Here is an 18,599-nt window from a genome sequence, read left to right as displayed (position 1 = left end):
TCCTCCTGGCTGTCTTCCGGTGCTGGCTGGTGGACCAGTGATACCTGGGGTGGCGGGGTGGGGAGGCGGATTTGGTGTTGGGGTGGGGGGGGGGCTTCTATTTTCTCAGAGCTCTAGGTGGGCGGGCCCTGAATGAGTTCTGCTCAGCTTTCCCCCAGAGGGCACTGCTATAACTTTGTGGAAAAGGGGCCCTGAAGGAGTGCTGCTCAGCCTTCCCCTTGAGGGCACTGTGCAGTGGTATTATCTGGACCTGGGGTGTGGTTAGGAACTGCACTGAGTACTGTGTTTCCGGGGGAGGGAGGGGGGGCCAGTGCACCATGTGCTGACTGAGGCTTAACCACATCAAGCAGCTGCTGCTCCAGGCCGGGGTGCGGTGGTTCGCACTTCGACTGCATGGAATCTGCTGTCACTGGGCACCTATCCGGTGATGATTTAACTCTGCCTCTGCCCCGTGACACTGACCATGCCTGTAACGGATACTGCAGTTGCACATATGGCAATTGTTCAAGGGTGCGCAGTGCCACAGCTGCACACTCACCTGCATAATCTGTGCCAGCATTTGTCATGATGGGAATTTCACACAACCGAATCAGGTCGCGTCCGGCACCATGGATTGTGTGGTGTTGACAGTACCCACAACTGGGAGTATTGGCCCAAGTGAGGAATTAGGGTGGTGCTGGGTCGATGCTTCCAATGACACGAATCAGTAATTCTTTGTCTTTCCAAACCCCATTGTGCAGATGGATTTTAGATTAATAGATTTGGAGCTGGCCATTATGGTGGTGGATGAGGAGGAAGAGGAGGTGGCTCAGGAGGCGGCGGGTGTGGGGAGACCACCGCAGGAGCAGTCAATACCAGTCCCTCAGGAAGGACAGCAGGGAGCTGTCGCTGAGGTCCAGGAGGTGGGTGAGCAGTCTCTCAAAAAGGTTGAGAGGGCAAGGTGGTACAGGCCCAGAAATTTATTTGAGGCTGTCTCGGAGGCGACGTGCCGCCGCCGGCTGCGGCTCTCCAGGAGCACAGTGCGACAATGACGTAAGATGCTCGCACACCTGGCACCTGATTTCTCAACTTATCTTGAAGTTCAACCTTTAACAGCGGTCGTCCGGCAAATATTGAAGCAAGCAATGATTTCTGCTCAATCATCAATGCATCATTCTCATCTTCCTTCGAATAATTTCAACCAGTTCTATCCAATATTTGTTCGTTGTTCAATGTTTAATATTAATATATTTTTATTAATCACATATCTTCTCATTCTGAATGAAATATCTCCGAAATCGGAAACATTGAATTGCAAACATGACTGACCAACAAAAGGAATCGAATCACTGGGTAATACACAAGTCACGGTGCTTCATTGAGATTGACCACAATCAGCTTTTAAACAAAATCAAATATCTTTAAAGATAACTTAAAGATCATTTAAGAATGATTTGTTAGTTATACTTGATCTCTCTTTATTCTGTGTATGAAACACTCAGACGTCTAAATCCCATTCAGCTGCAGGAAAGTCCAGTAGATCCGCACGAATTCTCGATTTCCTCAACTGTCAGAGTGGTTTTCCCTATTTGTTTCCTCTGAAGAACGATGTTAAAATAATGGTTCCGCGCAATGTGCGTCATTTCCTCGAGTTCAGTTACAGTTTCACTTGTGTCTGCCTTTTTGAGCACACAATGCTATTAGACATGGTTCAGATGATGATTAACTTTGTTAGTCTGCATCAACAAAGCCATTAAATTCTGTTGTGGACTGAATGAGTTGCTGATACGTCCACGGTGTCAAAACAGGAACATCTATTTCCTCTCATTGCGTCATAAAAATACAAGATCTCTGATTTTGCTGAAAGATTTTGAGGCCGAGGTCAGAGCAATGATAGATAACATGTCTTTAATATCGAGTTTCGGATAATGTTTAACAACAAATTTAAAATCATGTAAACTTCCCTCACCCTGAATGAACAAATTTTAATAATATTTCGGCATGGCTTTGAACGAGGGGCCTTTTGTGTGTGAGGCGAATGCAACCACCATTACACTACAGAAACTGCTGGCGTCCATCGGACCCAATGGGACTCTCTTGAAATGTTGCAACACTCATTGGGACTGCTGTAGACATATTGATCCAAGTATGATTTTGATTTGATTTGATTTATTATTGTCACATGTATTAACATACAGTGAAAAGTATTGTTTCTTGCGCGCTACATAGACGAAACATACCGCTCATAGAGAAGGAAATGAGAGTGTGCAGAATGCAGTCTTACAGTCAGAGCTAGGGTGAAGAGAAAGATCAACTTAATGCAAGGTAAATCTATTCAAAAGTCTGACGGCAGCAGGGAAGAAGGCGTTCTTGAGTTGGTTGGTACGTGACCTCAGACTTTTGTATCTTTTTCCAGAAGGAAGAAGGTGAAGGAGAGAATGTCCGGGGTGCATGGGGTCCTTAATTATGCAGGCTGCTTTGCCCAGGCAGCGGGAAGTGTGGACAGAGTCAATGGATGGGAGGCTGGTTTGTGTGATAGATTGGGCACATTCACGACCTTTTGTAGTTCCTTGCAGTTTTGGGTAGAACAGGACATACCAAGCTATGATACAACCAGAAAGAATGCTTTATATGGTGCATCTGTAAAAGTTGGTAAGAGTCGTAGCTGACATGCCAAATTTCCTTAGTCATCTGAGGAAGTAGAGGTGTTGGTGGGCTTTCTTAACTATAGTGTCGGCATGCGGGGACCAGGACAGATAGTTGGTGATCTGGACACCTAAAAACGTGAAGCTCTCGACCGTTTCTACTTCGTCCCATTGATGTAGACAGGGGCATGTTCTCCTTTACGCTTCCTGAAATCGATGACAATCTCCTTCGTTTTGTTGACATTGCGGGAGATATTATTGTTGCTGCACCAGTTCACCAGATCCTCTACCTCATTCCTGTACTCTGTCTCATCATTGTTTGAGATCCGACCCACTATAGTGGTCTCGTCAGCAAACTTGAAAATCGAATAGGAGGGGAATTTGGCCTCACAGTCATAGGTATATTAGGAGTGTAGTAGGGGGCTGAGAACACAGCCTTGTGGGGCACGGTGTTGAGGATGATCGTGGAGGAGGTGTTGTTGCCTGTCCTTACAGATTGTGGTCTGTGAGTTAGGAAGTTCAGGATCCAGTCACAAAGGAGGTGCTGAGGCCCAGGCCACGAAGTATGGAGATGAGTTTCGTGGAATAATAGTGTTGAAGGCTGAGCGGTAGTCGATAAATAGGTGATCTAGGTGATCCAGGGTTGAGTGCAAGGCCAGGGAAATGCCGTCTTGCTGTGGACCTGTTGCGGCGATAGGCAACTGTAGTGGATCCAGGTAGTCCGGGAGGCTGGAATTGATTCGTGCCATGACAAACCTTTCGAAGCGCTTCATAATGATGGATGTCAGAGCCACCGGCCGATAGTTCTTAAGGCATGCTGCTTGATTTTTCTTAGGTACCGGGATGATGGTCATCTTCTTAGAACATAGAACATAGAACGATACAGCACAGAACAGGCCCTTCGGCCCACGATGTTGTGCCGAGCTTTATCTGAAACCAAGGTCAAGCTATCCCACTCCCTATCATCCTGGTGTGCTCCATGTGCCTATCCAATAACCGCTTAAATGTTCCTAAAGTGTCTGACTCCACTATCACTGCAGGCAGTCCATTCCACACCCCAACCACTCTCTGCATAAAGAACCTACCTCTGATATCCTTCCTATATCTCCCACCAAAAACCCTATAGTTATGCCCCCTTGTAATAGCTCCATCCACCCGAGGAAATAGTCTTTGAACGTTCACTCTATCTATCCCCTTCATCATTTTATAAACCTCTATTAAGTCTCCCCTCAGCCTCCTCCGCTCCAAAAAGAACAGCCCCAGCTCCCTCAACCTTTCCTCATAGGACCTACCCTCCAAACCAGGCAGCATCCTGGTAAATCTCCTCTGCACTCTTTCCAGCGCTTCCACATCCTTCTTATAGTGAGGTGACCAGAACTGCACACGATATTCCAAATGTGGTCTCACCAAGGTCCTGTACAGTTGCAGCATAACCCCACGGCTCTTAAACTCCAACCCCCTGTTAATAAAAGCTAACACACTATAGGCCTTCTTCACAGCTCTATCCACTTCAGTGGCAACCTTAAGAGATTTGTGGATATGGACCCCAAGATCTCTCTGTTCCTCCACAGTCTTCAGAACCTTACCTTTGACCCTGTAATCCACATTTAAATTAGTCCTACCAAAATGAATCACCTCACATTTATCAGGGTTAAACTCCATTTGCCATTTTTCAGCCCAGCTTTGCATCCTATCTATGTCTCTTTGCAGCCTACAACAGCCCTCCACCTCATCCACTACTCCACCAATCTTGGTGTCATCAGCAAATTTACTGATCCACCCTTCAGCCCCCTCCTCTAAGTCATTAATAAAAAATTACAAAGAGCAGAGGACCAAGCACTGATCCCTGAGGCACTCCGCTCGCAACCTGCCTCCAATCCGAAAATTTTCCATCCACCACCACCCTCTGTCTTCGATCAGACAGCCAGTTACCTATCCAATCGGCCAACTTTCCCTCTATCCCACACCTCCTCACTTTCATCATAAGCCGACCATGGGGAACCTTATCAAATGCCTTACTAAAATCCATGTATATGACATCAACTGCCCTACCTTCATCAACACACTTAGTTACCTCCTCAAAAAATTCAATCAAATTTGTGAGGCACGACTTGCCCTTCACGAATCCATGCTGAGTATCCCGGATTAATCCGCATCTTTCTAAATGGTCGTAAATCCCATCCCTAAGGACCTTTTCCATCAATTTACCAACCACCGAAGTAAGACTAACCAGTCTATAATTACCAGGGTCATTTCTATTCCCTTTCTTAAACAGAGGAACAACATTCCCCATTCTCCAGTCCTCTGGCACTATCCCCGTGGACAGCGAGGACCCAAAGATCAAAGCCAAAGGCTCTGCAATCTCATCCCTTGCCTCCCAAAGAATCCTAGGATACATTTCATCAGGCCCAGGGGACTTATCGACCTTCAGTTTATTCAAAACTGCCAGGACATCCTCCCTCCGAATATCTATTTCCTCCAGCCTATTAGCCTGGAACACCTTCTCTTCCTCAAAGACATGGCCCCTCTCCTTGGTGAACACTGAAGAAAAGTATTCATTCATCACCTCCCCTATCTCTACTGACTCCATACACAAGTTCCCACTACTGTCCTTGACCGGCCCTAACCTCACCAAGGTCATTCTTTTATTCCTCACATAAGTGTAAAAAACCTTGGGGTTTTCCTTGATCCGACCCGCCAAGGACTTCTCGTGTCCCCTCCTAGTTCTCCTAAGCCCCTTTTTCAGCCCATTCCTTGCTAACTTGTAACCCTCAATCGAGCCATCTGAACCTTGTTTCCTCATCCCTACATAAGCTTCCCTCTTCCTTTTCACAAGACATTCCACCTCTTTCGTGAACCATGGTTCCCTCACTCGGCCATTTCCTCCCTGCCTGACAGGGACATACCTATCAAGGACACCCAGTATTTGTTCCTTGAAAAAGTTCCATTTTTCATTAGTTCCTTTCCCTGACAGTTTCTGTTCCCAACTTATGCCCCCTAATTCTTGCCTAATCGCATCATAATTACCTCTCCCCCAATTGTAAACCTTGCCCTGCCGTACGGCCCTATCCCTCTCCATTGCAATAACAAAAGACACCGAATTGTGGTCACTATCTCCACTTCCTGAAGCAGATAGGGACCTCAGATTGTTGTAATGATTGAAAATGGTTGGCAATGGCAAAGAACAATAAGAGGCCCTTCGACCCACCATGCCTATGCCAATTATTTTATGACGAGCTACCAAACTGACGTGTCGGTGCGGGCTTGGTGGGCCGAAGGGCCTGTTCCTGTGCTGCACTGTTCTTTGTTCTCATTTCAATTTCCTCCTCTCATTCCATGAAGCTGATTTTTCTCCCTTTCAAGTCATTGTCCAATCCCCATTTGAAGAAGGAGTTTCTGTGGAATCCTTGTACAGTTTGCTTTAAGTAACAACGTTTCCCTGACTCGATGGCATGAAGTATTGGATATAGCTTCCCAATATAGTTTTCAATGTAAACATATATTTATTTAAGCAATTGATTTCATATCAAATTTGCAAAACGACTTTAATCGGATGAAGCATCTCCTCACTATTTCGGAATCATATCTAATATAACTACATTAACTCCACAACTTTCCACAGAGTGTGGAATATAACAGAGGAGAATGAATCACCTATACCTGAAGCAGTTTCCTTGAGTTGTCCCGAACATCCGATCTGACAACCTCGAGAATGGGTGGGGAATCTGTCTTACCTACACCGACCTCACACGGGGTGGCACGGTGGCACAGTGGCACACTGCTGCCTCACAGCGCCAGGGACCCGGGTTCGATTCCTGGCTTGGTTCTGTGTGGAGTTTGCACGTTCTTCCCGTGTCTGTGTGGATTTGCTCCAGTTTCCTCCCACAGTCCGAAATACGTGCTGGTTCGGTGTATTGCCATGCTAAATTTCTCCCTTAGTGTCCCCGAACAGGTGGCGGAGTGTGGCGACTAGGGGATTTTCACAGTAACTTCATTGCAGTATTAACGTAATCCTACTTTTGTGACTCTAATAAATAAACTTTAAACATGATACGGACACATCCAGAATGTGTTTGGCTGTAAAAATAAATGATGTGGAGATGCCGGCGTTGGACTGGGGTAAACACAGTAAGAAGTTTAACAACACCAGGTTAAAGTCCAACAGGTTTATTTGGTAGCAAAAGCCACACAAGCTTTCGGAGCTCTAAGCCCCTTCTTCAGGTGAGTGGGAATTCTGTTCACAAACAGAGCATATAAAGACACAAACTCAATTTACATGAATTAAGCCAAGGGCTTAATTTTTGCCCCACCACCAAAATAGACCCCATCAGTCTCGCAGCAGACACAGAGGAATTCATCAAGCGAATGAGGCTGAGGGAGTTCTTCCACAAACCCCAAGAGGCCAACAACGAACACAATGAGACAGCCAATGAACCGGAACAGCCGACAGAGAGATCCGCAGTGCATCCGAAGAGGAAAGAGTCGAATTGGACTCCTCCGGAAGGCCGCTGCCCTCGACTTGACATGTATGCCCAAGCCGTCAGGAGGTGCGTCAACACCAAATTCATCAGCCGCACTCACAAGGTAGCCCCGAACATCACCCAAGCACAACGTAACGCCATCCACGCTCTCAAGACCAACCGCAACATTGTCATCAAACCAGCAGACAAAGGAGGGGCCATCGTCATACTGAACAGAACGGATTACTGCAAAGAAGTGTACCGATAACTCAACAACGAGGAACACTACAGACAGTTACCTGCAGATCCGACCAAAGAACACACCCGTCAACTCAACACTCTGATCAAGACCTTTGATCCGGACCAACAGAACACCCTCCGTGCTCTCATCCTACATACTCCCCGCGTTGGAGATCTCTACTGCCTCCCGAAGATAAACAAGGCAAACACACCCGGCCGTCCCATCGTTTCATGAAACGGAACCCTGTGCGAGATCCTCTCCGGCTATGTCGAGGGCATCCTGAAACCCATTGTACAAAGAACCCCCAGCTTTTGTCGCGACACGACGGACTTCCTACAGAAACTCGGCACACATGGAGCAGTTGAACCAGGAGCGCTCCTCGTCACAATGGATGTCTCGGGACTCTACACCAGCATCCCCCATGACGATGGCATTGCTGCAACGGCCTCAGTGCTCAGCGCCAACAACTGCCAGTTTCCAGATGCAATTTTACGACTCATCCGCTTCATCCTGGACCACAACATCTTCACCGTCAACAACCAGTTCTTCATCCAGACACACGGAACAGCCATGGGGACCACATTCGCACCTCAATATGCCAACATCTTCATGCACAGGTTCGAACAAGACTTCTTCACCGGACGGGACCTTCAACCGATGCTATACACTAGATACATCGATGACATTTTCTTCCATTGGACTCATGGTGAACAATCACTGAAACAACTCTATGATGACATCAACAAATTCCATCCCACCGTCAGACTCATCATAGACTACTCTCCGGAATTGGTTGCATTCTTGGACACAGGCATCTCAATTAAGGACGGTCACCTCAGCACCTCACTGTACCGCAAGCCCACGGATAACCTCACGATGTTCCACTTCTCCAGCTTCCACACTAAACACGTTAAAGAAGCCATCCCCTACGGACAAGCCCTCCGTATACACAGGATCTGCTCGGATGAGGAGGATCGCAACAGACACCTCCAGACGCTGAAAGATGCCCTCATAAGAACAGGATATGATGCTCGACTCATTGATGAACAGTTCCGACGCGCCACAGCGAAAAACCGCACCGACCTCCTCAGAAGAAACACACGGGACACAGTGGACAGAGTACCCTTCATTGTCCAGTACTTCCCCGGAGCAGAGAAGCTACGGCATCTCCTCCGGAGCCTTCAACATGTCATTGATGAAGACGAACATCTCGCCAAGGCCATCCCCACACCCCCACTTCTTGCCTTCAAACAACCGCACAACCTCAAACAGACCATTGTCCGCAGCAAACTACCCAGCCTTCAGGAGAACAGTGACCATGACACCACACAACCCTGCCACAGCAACCTCTGCAAGACGTGCCGGATCATCGACACAGATGCCATCATCTCACGTGAGAACACCATCCACCAGGTACACGGTACATACTCTTGCAATTCGGCTAACGTTGTCTACCTGATACGCTGCAAGAAAGGATGTCCCGAGGCATGGTACATTGGGGAAACTATGCAGACGCTGCGACAACGGATGAATGAACACCGCTCGACAATCACCAGGCAAGACTGTTCTCTTCCTGTTGGGGAGCACTTCAGCGGTCACGGGCATTCGGCCTCTGATATTCGGGTAAGCGTTCTCCAAGGCGGCCTTCGCAACACACGACAGCGCAGAGTCGCTGAGCAGAAACTGATAGCCAAGTTCCGCACACACGAGGACGGCCTCAAACGGGATATTGGGTTCATGTCACACTATTTGTAACCCCCACAGTTGCCTGGACCTGCAGAGTTTCACTGGCTGTCTTGTCTGCAGACAATACTCATCTTTTTGGCCTGTCTTGATGCTCTCTCCACTCACATTGTTTTGTTTCTTAAAGACTTGATTCGTTGTAAGTATTCGCATTCCAACCATTATTCATGTAAATTGAGTTTGTGTCTTTATAAGCTCTGTTTGTGAACAGAATTCCCACTCACCTGAAGAAGGGGCTTAGAGCTCCGAAAGCTTGTGTGGCTTTTGCTACCAAATAAACCTGTTGGACTTTAACCTGGTGTTGTTAAACTTCTTACTGTGTAAAAATAAATACATCCATTATTGCTTATTCTCCAAAAGTGTCCACCATTGATGAGAAACAGATTTCTGGCTGTTCCTGTTGCTAAAATGGACAGTTCCATCGCAATGAATATCTAACACGATATTGCCGCACCGACACGACCCTCGGGAATTCCAGTTCAGAAAGTTACTCTGGAGCTAGGACGCTTTTGGGATTGTCAGTGAGTGCACTTCTCTTGAGTGTGTCAGTGGCTGCGTTAATCTGTTTGTTTATCTTCCTTAGTGATTGTCTGTGTGTCTATGTTTGAGCCGATCAGTTTGAGAATCGATCACTGTGTTTACTTGTCCCTGTGTCTATGCTTTTGTTGATTCTGTGCGGTTCACGAGGCTTCTAGTGAACACGGAGTTGGAGTTATTCATGTATTTCCATAGTTAGCAACTCAGACTAATGTGTCAGAAATCTACAGAATAATTCTGGATTTATAACGAGGGACGTTAGAATTGATGTCACTGTCTGAGCATATATCTATATGGTTGTATATCCTTATACATGCTGGTCTTTGCATGTGGCCGTGTGTGTATCTGCTCTCCCCGTGTCCGCATGGGTTTCCTCGGGTGCTTCGGTTTCCTCCCACGGTCCAAAGATGTGCAGGTTAGTTTGATTGGCCATGCTAAATTGACCCTAGTGTCAGGGGATTAGCGGGGTAAATGTATGAGGTTATGGGAATAGGGCCTGGGTGGGCTTGTGATCGGTACAGACTCTGTGGGCCGAATGGCCTCCTTCTGTACTGTAGGGGTTCTATGATTCTATTACCTAGATAGGTATCAGTCTTTGCAGGTGGCCGTGTGTGGACCTGTTTCCAATATGCGGCCGTGCTGTCCACGGGAGGGCGCTCTCTGATCACTTATGAAATATCACGATCCCCTTCTAATGGAAGTAAGCGCCTGTTTGAAGATGTAAAAATGGGCGGAGAGAGGGAGTCACCTTCGACCTCATAACATCCCACTGACTGTTTCAACTTCTCTAATTGCAGATCTGATGCAGGCAGTGATGACTCTCTGTTTCTGGTGTTCAGACTCGAACCATGGGGGCGAAACTCTTTCTTACTCTGATTACAGGTCTGTCATTTTGAACTTCTGCGTGAAATCCGCCAGTCACCATATTCATTCCCCATTTCTATCTCGAGGTGATTATTCCGTTGTTGTTACTCCTTCTAACCCGCTGCGGGTCTGTCGTCTATTTTCAGACATGAGTGACGGTGACTCAGTGTCCCAGTCAGAACCAGGAGTTGAAGCAGCAGAGGGTGAAGATTCAGCAATACCCTGCAGTTACTCGGTACCGAGTACAGCTATACAACATTACCTGTTCTGGTATCGCCAGTACACACACCGAACTCCTCATTAACTGCTCAGAGCCGCTCATTTACCGATACGGCTCCAGGCTTTGAACACTTCAGCGGGAATCTCAACCTGAAACAAAGCACTTTTCACTTGTCCATGAAAGATTAGAAGGTGACAGACAGCGCCGAGTATTACTGTGCACTGAGAGCCACAGTGAATGAGGCTCCCGCGGGCCTCATTCAAAATCTGGCACAGGTCGATAATCAATTATTCATTATCAGGACAACACATGGGGTTAAACTTCAGAGAATAATTACTCATAGTGAACGTGACAATTAGGCCCCGTCTGAGTGTTTTCCCTCACTGAGGTTAATCATTGTCAATGTTGAGAAATTTGACATATTTTTACTCATATTAATATCAGATCAAATCCAATCGTTTCCCGACCCCATTGACACAAACCCGCAGATCTCCCAAGAGAACAAGGCCATCAATCTGTATTTTAAATGTTCCAGATCAGTTAACTGTGACAGACCACACCTTTCAAAAGTGATCAAATATCAAAGGCTGCCTCAGAGTTGTCACATGTTGAAGTCGCTGGGTTAAAATATTGACTGTAACATGTGTACTTTATAAACAAAAGCCCCCAGCTGCAGACAGTCGAGATAACAATATTGGGCGGATATTTCGCTGGAGCTTTAAGTCCACAAATGCTGATGCGGTGAGTTTTTTCAACAATTTCGTCTTTCACTGGAGGTGTCAGAACTGCTTTGGAGAAAGATAAATGAGTTATATTTTAATGCTTGCTTATGTGCAGTTTCTGTGCACTGTTGGAGAACAGATATCCACTCCATCTGACGAAGGAGCTGTGCTCCGAAAGCTTATGGTATTTGCTACCAAATAAACCTGTTGGACTTTAACCTGGTGTTGTGAGACTTCTTACTGTGCTTTCCCCAGTCCAACGCCGGCATCTCCACATCAGTTTCGTTGGTGCAGGGGTCTGATTCGCGCTTAGGGAATTTCAGTTGATGAGCATGCAAGGGGTCCCGGGTTCAAATCGTGGACGAGCCCTTTCGTTGTCTCCAAGTCAGATGTTGTAATTTGATTTATTATTGTCACATGTATTAACATACAGTGAAAGTATTGTTTCTTGCGCGCAATACAGACAAGACATACCATTCATAGAGAAGGAAACGAGAGAGTGCAGAATGTACGATTATAGTCATAGCTGGAGTGTAGAGAAAGATCAACTTAATGCAAGGTAAGTCCATTCAAAAGTCTGACAGCAGCAGGGAAGAAGCTGTTTTTGAGTCGGTTGGTACGTGAACTCAGACTTTTGTATCTTTCTTCCGAAAGAAGAAGGTGGAAGAGAGAATGTCCGCGGTGTGTGGGATCCTTAATTATGCTGATTGCTTTGCCGAGGCAGCAGGAAGAGTAGACAGATTCAATGGATGGGAGGCTGGTTTGCGTGATGGATTGGACTACATTCACGACCTTTTCTAGTTCCTTGCGGCTTTGGGCAGAGCAGGAGCCATACCAAGCTGTAATCCAACGAGAAAGAATGCTTTCTATGGCCCAACTGTAAAGGTTGGTGAGAGTAGTAGCTGACATGCCAAATTTCCTTCGTCTTCTGAGAAAGTAGAGGCGTTAATGGGCTTTCTTAACCATAGTGTCGGCGTGGGGGGACCAGGACAGATTGTTGGTGATCTGGGCACCTAAAAACTTGAAGCTCTCGACTCTTTCTCCCAAATACTAAATGAATACTTTGCCTCAGTATTCATCAAAAGAGAGGGACTTGATAGATGAGGAGCCAAGGGTTGGATGAGTAGATATTCAGGGTCATCTCGATATCGAAAAGGAGGAGGTGTTGGGCGTCTTAAAAAAACATTAAAGTAGGTAAGCCCCCAGGGCTTGATGGGATCTATCGCAGAAAACTGAGGGAGGCAAGGGCGGAATTTGCTGGGGCCTTGACAGTAATCTTTGTATCCTCACTGGCTACAGGTGAAGTTCCAGAGGACTGAAGGATAGTTCCAGAATGGCAGCAGCCCTTGTAAGAAGGGCAGCAGGGATAATCCAGGAAATTATTAGAAAATATTCTGAGGGACAGGGTTTATCACATTTGGAAACAAATGGACTTATTAGTGATAGACAGCGTGGTTTTGTGAAGGGGCGGTCATGCCTCACTAACTTCATCGCGATTTTCGAGGAACTGACTAAGATGGTAGAAGAGGGAAAGGCAGTGGATGTTATATACATGGACTTCAGTGAAGCCTTTGACAAGATAAGGAGGTTGAAGGGTGACCTGATCGAGGTTTACAATGTGATCCGTTCCCTGACGCTATTAGTTACAATATCAACTTAACGTTCGATATTTCTATATTTCTGCAGATTTCACTGCTGCAGACGCGGTCCCACGAGCCGGTTACTGCGATGAATCCAGAGAATCCAGAGAACCCGTGCAGTGTAGAAGGAGGCCATTCGGCCTACCAAGTCAGCACCAACCACAATTTAAGGGGAATTCGTCATTTAAAGAAACTAGTTTAAAAGTAATTGATGAAAGTTTTTGAGTGGAACTTTTCTTAAAATAGTCAACTTTAAAAAAACAATCACCCAGGAAAAATTTCTTCATAGAAGCTGACTGTATTTGGTCAACATTTGTTTAAAGTTACTGAAAACACGTTTTGTTCATTGAAACTAACGTGGAGTTAATGAACTATTGTTGAAAAGTGCCCATGTGTCAGCCAGGAGTCGAATCTGGACACTTCTAATCCGTAGCTAAACGTGTTATTCATTGCGCCACTGACCCACACACTGCAAGATATAGCAATGTTTACATATTGGCCCGACCTTTCAAAATCGGGTGCAAACTTTCTCAAAACCTATTCGTTTAAGTGAGGAAAAGTTGCATAGATAGTATTTTCTTTACTCATTTACAGGCATCCCTAATTGCCCTTGAATTGAGTTAATCTGTCGTGTTAGAATTCGAACTCCGGTTCCCAAAACTTCACCGAATCATAGAAACTATACAGTGTAAAAGGAGGCCATTCGGCCCATGGAGTATACACCGACCACAATCCACAATTCAGCTTGACGTTTGAAGGAGACTCGGTGACCATTAAGTTCAACTGCTGAGCAGTTGGTGCATATTACATTCAATTGTCCCGCAAGGACCGAGAGAAAGCTCCCATTTTCTTGAACTACATTCTAATTATGGAGACATTTCCATTGCAGAGGACATGGGAGCCTGATTTTCTGCATCTATTGACCGGTCGAAAAACAATGGGAATTTCCCCATCCGTGAGCTGCGATTGTCTGGCCACGCGGTGTATTACTGCGGACTGACAGACTCAGAGACAGAAACCAGAGGGAGCCCCGCACCAAAACACTGCCTCAAAGTCACAGGGTGAACGGAGCAGAGAATGGTAATAACATTGAACTTCTTTAAATGCAGCATGATTCACTCTGTAGTGCCTCCATACATTTTCAGTTTTGCTGATATTCACTACAGGGGAGACGATGTCCTGGTGATATTATCGCTCGACGATTAATCCAAAAGCTCAGCTAGAGTGCGAAGACCCAATTCAGTAAAAATAAATCTACAATTTCTATAGGTATTTCAGGAATAAAAGAATGACTAGGGTAAGATTAGGGCCAGTCAAGGACAAGTAGTAGGAAGTTGTGCGTGGAGCCTGAAGAGATAGGAAAGGCGCTAACTTAATATTCTTCGTCAGTATTCACGCAGGAAAAAGACAGTGTTGTCAAGGAGAATACTGAGATACAGGCTATTGGACTAGACGGGATTGAGGTTCATAAGGAGGAGGTGTTAGGAATTCTGGAAAGTGTGAAAATAGATAAGTCCCCTGGGCCGGATGGGATTTATCCCAGGATTCTCTGGGAGGCTCGGGAGGAGATTGCAGAGTCTTTGGTTTTGATCTTTATGTCGTCATTGTCTACAGGAATAGTGCCAGAAGAATGGAGGATAGCAAACGTTGTCCGCTTGTACAAGAAGGGGAGTAGAGACAACCTTGGTAATTATAGACCAGTGAGCCTTACTTCTGTTGTGGGCAAAGTTTTGGAAAGGATTGTAAGAGATAGGATTTATAATCATCTAGAAAGGAATAATTTGATTAGAGATAGTCAACACGGTTTTCTGAAGGGTAGGTCGTGCCTCACAAACCTTATTGAGTTCTTTGAGAAGGTGACCAAAGAGGTGGATACGGGTAAAGCAGTTGATGTGGCGTATATGGATTTCAGTAAAGCGTTTGGTAAGGTTCCTCACGGTAAGCTATTGCAGAAGATACGGAGGCATGGGATTGAGGGTGATTTAGCGGTTAGGATCAGGAATTGGCTCGCTGTAAGAAGACAGAGGGTGGTGGTTGATAGGAAATGTTCACCTTGGAGTTCAGTTACTAGTGGTGTACCGCAAGGATTTGTTTTGGGGCCACTGCTGTTTGTCATTTTTATTAATGACTTGGATGAAGGCTTGGAAGGATGGGTTAGTAAATTTGCGGATGACACTAAAGTCGGTGGAGTTGTGGACAGTGCGGAAAGTTGTTGCAGGTTACAGAGGGACATAGATAAGCTGCAGTGCTGGGCTGAGAGGTGGCAAATTGAGTTCAATGCGGAAAAGTGTGAGGTGATTCACTTTGGAAGGAGTAACAGGATTACAGAGTACTGGGCTAATGGTAAGATACTTGGTAGTGTGGATGAACAGAGAGATCTCGGTATCCATGTGCATAGATCCCTGAAAGTTGGCACCCAGGTTGATAGTGTTGTTAAGAAGGCGTACGGAGTGTTAGCTTTTATTGGTAGAGGGATTGAGTTTCGGAGCCAGGAGGTCATGTTGCAGCCGTATAAAACTCTGGTGCGGCCACACTTGGAGTATTGCATGCAGTTCTGGTCGCCGCATTATAGGAAGGATGTGGAAGCATTGGAAAGGGTGCAGAGGAGATTTACTCGGATGTTGCCTGGTATGGTGGAAAGGTCTTATGAGGAAAGGCTGAGGGACTTGAGGTTGTTTTCATTAGAGAGAAGACGGTTAAGAGGCATACAAGATGATCAGAGGATTAGATAGGGTGGATAGTGAGAGCCTTTTTCCTCGGATGGTGTTGGCTAGCACGCGGGGACATAGCTTTAAATTGAGGGGTGATAGATTTAGGACTGATGTCAGAGGTAGGTTCTTCACTCAGAGAGTAGTAAGGGCGTGGAGTGCCCTGCCTGCAGCAGTAGGGGACTCGCCAACATTAAGGGCATTTAAATGGTCATTGGATAAACATATGGATGATATTGGAATAGTGTAGGTTAGATGGGCTTTAGATTGGTTTCACTGGTCGGCGCAACATCGAGGACCAAAGGGCCTGTACTGCGCTGTAATGTTCTATGTTCTATGTACAATTAAGAATCTGGTTCACTAATGTAATTTCGGGAAGAAAAACTGCATTCCTTACCTGGTCTGGCCTACATGTGACACCAGAGCCACTGCAATGTGGTTGATTCTCAACTAGTGATGGACAATAAATGCTGGCCAACCAGTGGCACCCATGTCCCGCACACAGAACAAACTTTCACTGGATTCACGATTGAAACTGTCCTTATAATAAGGCTAATGGACGTTTAAAAAATAAAATGGCAGAGCTATTTAGCCTTCCTTAGCTTCCGGGTCACAGAAAATAAGAAAATTAACGGGCTTTGTGGAATGTCAATTGTTGAGTATGTTCAATCAATAGCTTTAAGGAGCAAAATCTCATCAAGGGCGATGCAGATAGCGCCAGAAAGTGGTGTTCAGGCTTATCAGTCCTGATCTAACTGAATGACGAAACAGAATCGAAGGGCAGAATGGCCTACTGCTGTTCCCATATTCCTACACCCCATTTTTCTACATTCTTCCCCAAGTCAATCGTTAAATCTGCAAGTTCTCTCTGTAAGGATAGAACATAGAACATCGAACATTACAGCGCAGAACAGGCCCTTCGGCCCACGATGTTGCACCGACCAGTTAAAAAAAAAACTGTGACCCTCCAACCTAAACCAATTTCTTTTCGTCCATGAACCTATCTACGGATCTCTTAAACGCCCCCAAACTAGGCGCATTTACTACTGATGCTGGCAGGGCATTCCAATCCCTCACCACCCTCTGGGTAAAGAACCTACCCCTGACATCGGTTCTATAACTACCCCCCCTCAATTTAAAGCCATGCCCCCTCGTGCTGGATTTCTCCATCAGAGGAAAAAGGCTATCACTATCCACCCTATCTAAACCTCTAATCATCTTATATGTTTCAATAAGATCCCCTCTTAGCCGCCGCCTTTCCAGCGAAAACAATCCCAAATCCCTCAGCCTCTCCTCATAGGATCTCCCCTCCATACCAGGCAACATCCTGGTAAACCTCCTCTGCACCCTCTCCAAAGCCTCCACATCCTTCCTGTAATGTGGGGACCAGAACTGCACACAGTACTCCAAGTGCGGCCGCACCAGAGTTGTGTACAGTTGCAACATAACGCTACGACTCCTAAATTCAATCCCCCTACCAATAAACGCCAAGACACCATATGCCTTCTTAACAAATAGTGATTGTCATCCAGCTCACGGTGCGTTTTTTTTACTGTCTGCTATCTCACCACCTTGGGTGTCACACAGCATTACTGGGGACAGAAGGGAGGGAGCTGAGAACATCCGGAAACAGGAAGCTGATTATTGAGGGCAAACATTAGACTTGATGAAATCAAACACCCAGCTCCCCTTCTACAGAGCGCACAGCGACAATGTGGCTGGTCGGTGTGTGGGTAATGTGGGGACCATTCCTAACAGTAATTATGTGAAAAATACATTGCACCGTTTCTCACATTTCCCAGCTTGGTTCCAGACCGTCTCTTTCATGATTCGCCCGTCTGAACATTTTCTGTTTTGTTATTTTCAGACCTGAGTCATGGAGATTCTGTCACCCAGTCGCTCTCATCAGATGTTAAGAGAGAAGGCGAGATCGTGACCTTGACCTGTGACTATCAAACCACAGAGAGCGACTATAGGCTGTACTGGTACCGACAACTTCCGGACACGCAGCCCGTCTTTATTCTGCGGAAAGATCCTGATGGTTATGAAGATAACGCAGATGTTTTTAAAAGTCGGTTCTATGTGGATCTACAGGCCTCGAACAAATTCATGAGTTTAAATATATTGGACCTGAGCCAGACTGATGCTGCCGTTTATTACTGCGCGTTCAGACGCACAGTGATAGAAAGAAGGTCCACTTTCGTGCAAAAACCTGCTTACACTGGAGGAATGAGCCCGAGACGATTGAGGATTGCCTAATGGCAAGATGTTAACTGAGCTGTCAGCTTCTCAAACACACACACACAGAGGAAACCAAGTTAACCTCAGATGAAACCACCACCTAACTGTTTCCAGCAGCAGTGGAGAAAACAACTGCAGAATCCAATCTGTCAGGCAGATCCAGCACAGAACCGTACTCGACTCATTCTTCCAAAAGACAATCATGCCACTTTGTGGTCTTGCTCCACCAGTCGGTGGTGCGCTGGAAGCCAGTGAATGGAAATACATCAAGCTGCGATACAATTAATGTCATGGTAATGGGAATATACCCATTGTTTGCGACCGCAGTTTGGAATTAAAGACTTATTTTTAAATTGTGGAGCGTTCGCAGAACATTGCAGGCGTTGAACCCAACCTCATTGCACTCAACAGCAAATTTCAAAGCTATCTGTGCAGAAAACAACTCGCATTCAGTTTCACAGGAGTCCTACAATCTATAGGTTACATCACAATAAGAATAATACAAATCAGGAAAGATTTGGCATTCACATAATCCCTCCTAGAAAGAGGACAGGGCTCCCCTTGTTCATGCTTTTTACCAGATCAGAGACCAGCCTCCG

This window comes from Mustelus asterias, unplaced genomic scaffold (genome assembly GCF_964213995.1).
Source record: "Mustelus asterias unplaced genomic scaffold, sMusAst1.hap1.1 HAP1_SCAFFOLD_433, whole genome shotgun sequence".
Taxonomy (NCBI): domain Eukaryota; kingdom Metazoa; phylum Chordata; class Chondrichthyes; order Carcharhiniformes; family Triakidae; genus Mustelus; species Mustelus asterias.
The sequence above is the reverse complement of the archived record's forward strand: the minus strand, read 5'-3'. Positions refer to the sequence as shown.